Consider the following 11,430-nt stretch of genomic DNA (forward strand, 5'->3'; position numbering starts at 1 on the left):
GTTTTCTGTTGTAAAAAGTTTTTGGGGGCTGGCCCTCTTGCCTAGTGGTTAAGTTCAGTGTGTTCCACTTTGGTGGCCTGGGTTACGTTCCTGGGTGTGGACCTACACCATTCATCAGCAACCATGCTGTGGTGGTGACCCACATAGAAAATAGAGGAAGACTGGCACAGATGTTAGCTCGGGGCAAATCTTCCTCAGAAAAAAAGGTAAAAAAAGGTTTTGCATTTTGATGTTGTCAAATTCATAAATCTCTTCCCTTTAAAGTTTTAAGGATACCAAATCAACATACAAAAATCAGTTGCATTTCTATACACTAACAATGAAGTAGCAGAAAGAGAAATTAAGAACACAATCCCATTTACAATTGCAACAAAAAGAATAAAATACCTAGGAATAAACTTAGCCCAAGAGATGAAAGATCCATATACTGAAAACTATGAAACATTGTGGAAAGAAATTGAAGAAGACGTAAAGAAATGGGAAGATTTTCTGTGCTCTTGGATTGGAAGAATTAACATCGCTAAAATGTCCACACTTCCTAAAACAATCTACAGATTCAATGCAATCCCTATCGAAGTTCCAACAACATTTTTCACAGAAATAGAACAAAGAATCCTAAAATTTATATGGAACAACAAAAGACCCCAAATAGCCAAAGGAATCTGGAGGAAAAAAAACAAAGCTGGAGGCATCACACTCCCTGATTTCAAAATATACTACAAAGCTATGGTAACCAGAACAGCATGGTACTGGCACTAAAATAGACACATAGATCAATGGAACAGACTCAAAACCCCAGAAATAAACTCACACATATATGGACAACTGATTTTCGACAAGGGAGCCAAGAGCATACAATGGAGAAATGAAAGCATCTTCACTAAGTGGTGTTGGGAAAACTGGACAGCCACATGCCAAAGAATGAAAGTAGACCATCATCTTACACCATACACAAAAATCAACACAAAATGGATTAAAGACTTGAATGTAAGACCTGAAATCATGAAACTTCTAGAATGAGATATCACCTCACTCCAGTCAGAATGGCTATAATTAACAAGACAGGAAACAACAGGTGTTGGAGAGGATGTGGGGAGAAGGCAACCCTCATACACTGCTAGTAGGAGTGTAAACTGGTGCAGCCACTATGGAAAACAGTATGGCGTATCCTCAGAAATTTAAGAATAGATCTACTATATGATCCAGCTATCCCACTGTTGGGTATTTATCCAAGGAATTTGAAAACACAAATTCATAAAAATGCATACACCCCTATGTTCATCGCAGCATTATTCACAATAACCAAGAGTAAGAAGCAACCTAGGTGCCCGTCAAGGGATGAATGGATAAAGAAGATGTGGTATTTATACACAATGGAATACTACTCAGCCATAAGAAATGATGAAATCCAGCCATTTATGACAACATGGATAGACCTTGAGGGTATTATGCTAAGTGAAATAAGTCAGAGGGAGAAAGTCAAATACCATATGATCTCACTCATAAGTAGAAGACAAAAACAATGACAAACAAACACATAGCAACAGAGATTGGATTGATGGTTACCAGAGAGGGAAAGGGGTGATTAGGCACACATGTGTGGCGATGGATTATAATTAGCCTTTGGGTGGTGAACATGATGCAATCTACACAGAATTCTAGATATATTATGATGTGCATCTGAAAGTTATATAATGTTATAATCCAAGTTACTCATATAAAAACAAAAATAAAAAAAGAAATAGAAAATGTAATAATTTTGGACATTGAAAAAAAATAAATTGAAGAAAAAAGAGTTTGACTAGTACTATGACCAATAAAAAATTGAATCAATTTAAAAAGAAAACAAGCAAAATAGAGTTTTGCATTTTATGTCTAATATGAGACGTTTTATAGTCAAAATTTATAAACATTTTGCATATAAAAATCTTTGAGAATTGTTTTCCACATTAAACTATTTAACTAATGTGGAATTTATTTTTGTAACTAGTGTCAGGGATCTAACATTTTCCTTTTTCTAAAAATGAAGCCCACTGTTTCCAATCTATGTATTAAATTCAACTATCCTTTCCACACTAATATGAAATACCACCTTTGTCACATATCAATTCACATCTATATCTGTATGTGTATCTATATATCTATAGCGTGTTCCTGGACTCCATTTTTTCCCATTGGTTTGGCTATTCTTGTGCCAATTATACACTTTCAACAATTATAGCTTCATACCATGTTTTGATATCTGGTGGGGAAAGTCTTTCTTTATTATTTTTATTTCCAAAGATATTTTTGCTACATCGATGTATTTTCTCTTCAAAATAAATTTAAAAATGAGCTTGTTAATTTCTCTTTAAATGAAACATTCTAGATTTTATCGAGATCTCTTTACATTTATAGAGCAATATGGAGAGAATGATCATCTCTTTAATATTGAGTCTTTCTCTCCATGTAAACAGCATATTTCTTCACTTACTCATATTTTTTATATCCTTAAGTAATGTTTTATAGACTTTTGTTACATTTGTACATTTTCGTTAGGTTTATTCCTAGATGTTTTGTAGTTTTGGTTGACATTATAAACATTATCTTTTTTTTCTATAATGTTTTCTAAATGTTACAGAAAATTGGTAACTGCTGATATATGTTGATTTTGCATCTGTACTCTCTTATTACACACTGGCTGACCAGGCCTATGTTACTCAGTTTATTAAACCCTCACATACTTGGCCAAGCACTGGAATGTGTGGTGTTCTATCAGCCAGCTGATGGGCCAATATCCTGTTTCAGTTGCTTTTAGCCCTCTTCTGTAGTAAGCAGGATGCAATTCTCTTTCCTTAGGAAAGAAAACTGGGCTTCAGTTGATTCTTAGAATGGTGAATGGTCAATAGCATCTTCTTCCTTCGCCCATTCACACAGTACTTTACCCCCATTGGATCCCTTTAGATCCTGACTCCTATTGTGTTTACATAGAAGCTCACTTCCTTGGATTTTCAATGCTAGCCTTTTTCTGCGAAGAAGAAGATGCCCAATGCTGCTATTTTACGTCTGTTTGTCTCATGCCTGTCTGGAATACTCTCATCTCATTCCTGGCATGCTATATGTCTGAAGTTTTTGATGCCAAGTAGATGCTCTGGGAATGTTGGTTCTCTTCTTTCTACCTTTTATGTGGCCATTTTAAAAAACAAAGTAAAATAAGAGCACTCAAATACCCAAATGAAGCAGACTCTAAGTTCCTGGTTCTATAGGAGCTTCATATTATATGAAGAGCAGTAGTAGCACTGTCTAACCCTTAGGAGGAGTCCAAAGCTTCTCCTACTCTTTACTTTTTCACCAAAGAGACAAGAACAAAATAGAATCATTTAAGACACAACAAGGGGTCACTAGGTTCAGGAAATCAAAGACATGTGAATTAGCCAGAGGCTTTTTCTTTGGGCTCAGCTGTTAGGGGCCCCCTTGGCAGTTGGAGTAATGAGATCCAGAGGGCCACAATCTCTATAAGATTCAGAGGGCCTTCTGAGGGAAGAGAGCATAGGGCAGGCTGCTTATAGCCCTGTTTCTGTCCTGTCTCTGTGTATGGTGTAGATAATGGTCTACTTTCATTCTTTTGCATGTAGCTGTCCAGTTTTCAAAACATTGTTTATTGAAGAGACTTTCCTTTCTCCATTGTATGCTCTTGGCTCCTTTGTCAAAGATTAGCTGTCCATAGATGTGTAGTTTTATTTCTGGACTTTCAATTCTGTTCCATTGATCTATGTGTCTGTTTTCCTGCCAATACAATGCTGTTTTGACTACTATACCCTTGTAGTATATTCTATATTCAGGGAGTGTGATGCCTCCACCTTTGTTCTTTTTTCTCAGGATTGCTTTGGCTATTTGAGGCCTTTTGTTGTTCCATATAAATTTTAGGATTCTTTGTTCTATTTCCGTGAAAAATGTCACTGGGATTCTGGTTGGGATTGCATTGATTCTATAGGCTGCTTTAGGTAATATGAACATTTTAACTATGTTTATTCTTCTAATCCATGAGTGTGGAATATCTTTCCATTTATTTATATCTTCTTCAATTTCTTTCAATAATGTCTTATAGTTTTCAGTTAAAAGTTCTAATTTTTAAAAGTAGTTATCTATTTTAATTCCCACTAGCAGTATATAAGAGTTTCAGAGTTCCTCCACATCATCACCAAGACTTGGTATAGATAGTCTTTTTAATTTTGGCCATTCTAATGGGTAAGCTATATCTAATTCTAGTTTTAATTTGCATTCTCCTTATGGGTAGTAATGATGCCATCCTTTTATGTGTTTATTGGCCTTTTATATATCTTATTTTTATTTTATTTTTTTCACTGATTTTATCATTTATTTGTTTATTTTCGGATGTACATCATAATATATATTTCGAATTCTGTGTAGATTACATTATGTTCACCACCCAAAAACTAATTATAGTCCAACCCCTCACATGTGAGCTTAATCACCCCTTTTGGCCTCCCTCCCCCCCATTCCCCTATATATATCTTATGTTTAAAGAGTCTGTTCAAATAATTTGTCCCTTGTCTATTAGTTTCTTCATTTTTTATTATTGAGTTGTAAGAATTCTTTATATATTCTAGAAACAAGTCATTTGTTATATATGTATTTTGAATATATTTTCCAAGTCTATGGTTTGTCTTTTTACTTTAAGTGTCTTTCAAAATACCAGAGATGTAAAATTTTGGTAAAGTTCATTTTATCAGTTTTTTACTTCTATAGATCATGCATTTGGTGTTGTGTCTAGGAAAATTTTGCCTTCTCTAAAGTCACAAAGATTTTTTTCCTATGTATTCTCTTAAAGATTTATAGTTTTAGTGATTACATTTAGGTCTATGATCCATTTTGAGTTAAATTTTCTGTATAGTGTGAGGTAAGGGTTGAGGTTCATTTTCGCATACAGATATCCAGTGGTTCCTAATCTCAGAATCATTTCTGGTAAGACTTTACCTTCCCAATTGAATTGCCTTGGCACCTTTGTGGGACAAAAAGTGTGTGAGTGTTTACCTGTGTATGTATCTATATATGTATGTATGTATTTCTGGACTCTTTGTTCTGTTACATTGATCTATATGTCTATCCTTTCACCATTACCACACTGCCTCATTTAGCTTTAGAGTAAGTCTTGAAATCAAGTAATGTAAGTTCTCCAACTTTGTTTTTTGTTTCTCTTTTTTTGAAATTGCTTTGGTTATTCTAAGGTTATTTGCATTGTCATGTAAATTTTAGAATCAGTTTGCAAATTTCTTCAAAAAATTTGCTAGAATTATTCAAATTATGTTGAATCTGTAAAGCAATTTGGCAAGAATTAACATATTAACAATATTGTGGCTTTCAATTCATAAACATGATATATCCCTGCATTTATTTAGTCTTTTACTTATTACTGTCAGCTATATTCTGTAGTTTTAGTAAGAGATCTTGTCCATCTTCATTTATAGTCCTAAGTATGTTGTGGTTTTGGTGTTATTTTAAATTATATCTTTTTAAAATGATTCATTTTTCAAAATATTTAATGCAATTATATAAAATATAATTGATTTTTTATATTGTGACTTTGCTAAATCTTATGAGTTCTACTATGGTTTTTTAATGTAGATTCTTTAGGATGTTCTATGCAAGCACTCATATCATCTGCAAACAGAGAGTTTTATTTCTTCCTCTCTGAAGTTTGTTACTTTTGTCCCCTGTACTATTATAATGAATAGGACCTCTGGTACAATCTTGAAGAGAAGTGGTGAGAGCAGGAATCTTTTTCTTTTTCTGATATTAGGAGGGAAATCTTCAATATTTCATCATTATGAGTAATGTAAGCTGTAGATTCACTCGTAGTTTCACTCGTAGTTTCCCAAGATTGAGGAAGTTACCTTCTATTCCTCTTTTCCTGAGGGATTTTAAAAAATGAATGAATCCTGAATTTTGTCAAATGCTTTTCCTGAATCTATTAAAATGAGTTTAAGATTTTTCTTATTATTCTGTTAATATGATTTCATTACATTGAGATTGATTTTCAAATATAAAACCAACCTTGCATTCCTGGAGTAAGTCTCATTTGTTCAGGATGTATTGCCTTTGTGTATACTGTTGGATTTGATTTGCCAATCTTTTGTTAAGAATGTTTGCATCTATGTTCATGAATTATATTGATCTCTAATTTCCTTTCCTTCTTTCCTTCCTCCCTCTACCCTTTTCTTTCCTCCCCTTCCTCTTTCTCCTTTTTATTTTTTGTAATCTGTTAGTCAGGTTTTGGTATTAGGGTTATACTGGTCTCATAAAATGAGTTGGGAAATCTTCCTTCATCTTCCATTCTCTGAAAGCTGTTGTACAAAGTCTGTATTATTTCTTCCTTAAATGTTTGATAGAATTCATCAGTAAAAATATATAAACGGCCCTGAAATTTTTTGTGCAAGAGTTTTCAATAAGAAATTGAATTTCTTTAATAGCTATGACTGTTTAGATTTTCTGTGTAACGTTGTGTCAATTTTGGTAAGTTGTATTTTTCAATAAACTTGTCTATTTCATCTAAATTGCTGAATTTTTGGAATAAAGTTGTTCATAATATCATTACATATTGATGTTTGCAAGAAACATAGTGGTAATCCTGCTTTCATTATTGATATTGATGGATTTATTCTTTCTTTCTTCTTATTTCTAGCTAGGAAATTATCAATTTGTTCAATTTTTGAAGGAACTAACCTGTGGCCTTCTTAATTTGCTCTATTATTTTTCTGTTTTGCATTTCGTTTATTTCTGCTCTTATTTTTATTTCCTTTTTTTCTTAGTTTAGGTTTGCTTTGTTCCTCTCTTTCTAGATTCTCAAGGTGAACCTTTATTAATTTAATCAATTTAATGTTGTATTTTTATTGCTCCATTCAAACTATTTTATAACTTCCTTTTTGATTTCTTCTTTATTCAGAAGCATAGTGATTAATTTCAAATATATGTTGTTTTTCTAGATATCATAATTTATTTCCAGTTTAACACTACTATGGTCAGAAAACATTTGCTGTATAATTTCAGTCTCTTTCAATTTATTGAGATTTTATGGAGCAGAATATGGTCTCTTGGTGAATTCATACTGAGAACTTGAAAGGAATATGTATTCAGAAGTTGTTAGGTACTCTATTATAGTCCTGCATTGCTTAATGACAGGGATACGTTCTGGAAAATGTATCCTTGTGTGATTTCATCATTGTGCGAACATCATAGAGTGTAGTTACACAAATAAAGATGGTATAGCCTACTACACACCTAGGCTGTATGGTAATAATCTTATGGGACCACTGTCATATATGCAATCGTCATCATTGTGCAGCACACAACTGTATATAAATATAAATGTCAACGTGGTTGATAGTGTTGTTCAGATCCTCTATGTCTGTACCGACATTTTTGTTTCTCTTTTCTATCAATTCCCGAGACAAGGGTGTTAAAACCTCTTACTACAATGGTGCAATTGCCTATTTATCATTCTAACTCTGTCAGGTTTTGCTGTATGTACTTTGAGGCTTTTTTATTAATCACATACATGTTTATAATTATTATGTATTCCTGATGAATGGACCCTTTTATCTCTATGAAGCAGCTCCTTTTTGTATAATATTTCTTACTCTTAAGTCCAAGTTTTCAGATATTAATATAGCCATTTCAGCCTTCTTATGCTTGTTATTTTCCTGGTGCATCCTTTTCCAACCATTTACTTTCAACCTTTCTGTGTCTTTACATTTATAGTGTACTGCTTGTAGATAGCATAGAGTTTGGCTTGCATTTTTTTCTTTATGAGAAAGATTCACCCTGAGCTAACATCTGCTGCCAATCTTCCTCTCTTTTTGCTTGAGGAAGATAAGCCCTGAGCCAACATTTCTGCCAATGCTCCTCTACATTGTATGTGGGATGCCTCCACAGCATGGCTGATGAGTGGAGTAGGTCCACACCCAGGATCCAAACCCATGAACCCAGGCCGCTGAGGTGGAGTGCCTGGAACTTTAACCACTTGGCCATGAAGCCAGCCTCAGGCTTGCTTTTTAAATGTGTGTCAATAATCCCTGTCTTCTAATTGGAGCATTTAGCCCAATAAAATAGGTAAACTACTTCATTTTTTCTTTTCTTTTTGTTCCACTGTTCCCTTTTCCTGTCCTTTTTTTGATTATATGAATTTTTTCAATATGAATATCTTTTAGAGATTAATTTTATCTATTGCCTTTTTAGCTATTCTTATTAGCATTATTCTTTTAGTGATTGTTCTAAGGATTGTGATATGCATACCTAACTTTTCATCAGGTACTTAGATCTAATATTTTTCCACTTCATATAAAATATAAACCTTGCAACCATATACATCCATCACCCCCAGCAATTCTCAATCCTTTATGCCATATTTAGTACATACGAATACATATATTATATCTACCTTCATTGTAACCTTAAGACAATGTTTCACACACACATATACACTAAGGTGTATTTTAGAGAAATTAAGAGGAAAAATAGTTTTTGATATTCACCCAGATATTTATATTTGTGATGCTCTTCATTTAATTCTGAAGATTTGAGTTTCCTTATAGCGTAATTTTCTCACAGCCTGAATAATCCTATTTAGCATTTTGTGTAGTTCAAGTCTAGTGGCAATGAATTATTTTAGAATTCCTTAATCTGAGAATATCTTTATTTTACCTCAATTCTTGAAAGTTATTTCCACTGGATATAGAACTCTAAACTGACAGTTTTTCAGAAACTTATTGCTGCTGTTCACTCTCTTCTGGCCTCCATGGATTGTGATGGAAACATATTATGATTTGAATTATTCTCCCATATATAAGATGTCATTTTGTGCTGGCTACTTTCAAGATTTCTCCTTATCTTTGGTTCCTAGCTGTTTGACTGTGATGTACTCAGGCATGGCTTTCTTCATATTTATCTTCTTTAGGCTCAGATGTGGTGAATGAATCTGTAACTTGATGTCCTTTACCAAATTTTGTAAGTTCTCAGCCATTTTTTCTTCAGATAACTTTGTTTTCTGTCCCATTTTTTTCTCTTCTCTTCTTCTAGGAATCTCATTACCCATCTATTAAAAATTTTGTATTGTTCCACAGGTCACTGAGGCTCTCTTCATTTTTTTTGATCTGTTTCTTTTTTTCTTATTTTTCAGATTGGATAATTTCTATTGATCTTTCTTCAAGTTCACTCACTCTTTCTTATATCATCTCCATTTTGCTTTTAAATCTCCATAGTAACCTTTATTTCAGAAATTATGTTTTTTGCATTGAAGTTATCATTTAGTTCCTCTTTGGATTTTCTATTTCTCTGCTAATATCACCTACATTTTCATTCGTTATGAGCATATGTTCCTTTAGCTCACCAAGCATAGTTTTAACAGCTGCTCTGAGTCTTTGTCTGATAATTCTAACATCTGGGTGATCTTGGAATTGCCATCTTTATTCTTGAGAGTGGCTCACACTTTTCTGGCTATTTATATGTAGAGTAATATTGGATTGTTTCTTGAACATGGTAAATGTTATATTGTAGAGCTCTGGATTCTCTTACATGCCTTCTAAGAGTGTTGATTTTTTTAGCTGCCAAGTAACTTGGCTAGATTCAAATTATTACTAGTAATTATCAAAAGATTACTCAAATTTGGTTACACTCAAATTTCAAGCTGTGTTATGTCTAATCTGAGAGGCAGTTCAGATCTCAGACTGCTTTCAAACTGCTCCATACATGCATGGTTCAGCCAGTGATTTGGCAGAGTTTGTATACAGAATGTAAGATTCTCCTTCTCTGGATTTCTCTTTTTTGGGGGACCCTGAGTCTCTGGCAGCCCTAGGTACCCTGAGCTACTTCCCCTTGACCTTCTAGCCAAAAAGACAGCAGGCTTTTTATCCCATGCTGTGCCACAGTCGTGGCTTCCCTCAGGACAAAGCAATACAAATGGGAATCTTATCCCATTTGGTCATGTCCTCTAAGTTTAGATTCCCCTACACAATATGGCTATTTTTGTTTGTTCCCAAGAGACCTTTGGTCATTTTTTTATTGTATTTAGCCCAGAGTTTATTGTTGTCACTTCAGGAGGGTTTATTTGTTAGGAACATATTCCTCCATACAGGAAGCAGTACTGTATAAATTTAAAATGAATATTTATAGTTATAAACAAAGGCTATGCCCAAGGTCATATAGCTATTACATGGTACAGTCTGCCCTCAAAACCACATTTTTTTCCTACTGCACAATAATTTTCAAACAATACTCACAAAAAGTAATATACACTATTGATACTAAAATGAGTTTCACAGTGAATTTTTATGATGCTTCTAGCTTGGTAGAATTTCTCAGATGGCTTCTCAGGTGCTTCTGGGACAATGCCTATCACTGAGCACAGCAGTGTGGTGGTCAAGCCATGGCTGAACTGCCCCTAAGTTACTTTACCATTGGATAGCCCATTCCATTCTGAGAATTCACCTTTAAGATCTACAGATTCATAAACACCATTGCATCAGCTTCCCTGGGGATAAATTGGACTCTGAGGAATTGATTTATGTTCACTGAGCCACCAGAGACTAATTTACAAATCAGAGTCAATTTATTAATTTTCAATGAGCAATAGCATTCCTGAGCAAGCTGAGTACTCATGTTAGCTTATTCTCCTCTCAGTAGGGAAACACACTTGGGAAAGCAAATCAAGATCAAATGTCCCTGAGTGAATGCAGTCAGGGCACAGACAGAGAATGTTTTGAAGGAGAACATCAAATCTTGAAAGCTATGAGCTTCTGCCCTCCCTAGCCACTTCTAGCCAAAGTCATGAATTCTTCTTGCCTGCCTCACCCAGTTCTGGAATTGGGAAGGAAAATTCAATAAAGCAGGTTGGGTGTGGGATTAGTCTTTCTTTCTGTTTTGGTTTTGACAGTTTTTAATCCAGTTACTTGTTGAATCTGAGACTGCTCTGACTGACCCCCATTCTATCTAGTCATGCCCTCCTCCAGGGCTACTCCCTACTATTCTTCACCCCACTCCAGCCAGGTAGAGCCTTGATGATATGACCTTTCTGTACCTTGGGCTCTCACTACTGCCAACCACTCCCTCACCAACCGAGCTTACACAAATTATGCTACAGATCTATTGAATCACCTTTCTCCACCCTTGTAGTCATCAGCCACAGCAGCAGCAGCAGCAGCATTTCATTCTAGCAATTCCAGTAAAATGGCGTTTACTCACATGATATCATGCTATCCTCCTAATAGCTCTGTGATGTAGGAAAGGCAGGTATAGTTATCTCCACTTTATAGGTGAGAAATATGAAGTTCAGAAAAGTTATTTACTCAGACATGTGCAGCTAGTTAGCAATGAAGCCAAAATCTGGATCCACGTCTCTTACTTTTCAGTCTCAAACTCTTTTCCCTACAACAGTGG

Source organism: Equus przewalskii, chromosome X (genome assembly GCF_037783145.1).
Source record: "Equus przewalskii isolate Varuska chromosome X, EquPr2, whole genome shotgun sequence".
Lineage (NCBI taxonomy): Eukaryota > Metazoa > Chordata > Mammalia > Perissodactyla > Equidae > Equus > Equus przewalskii.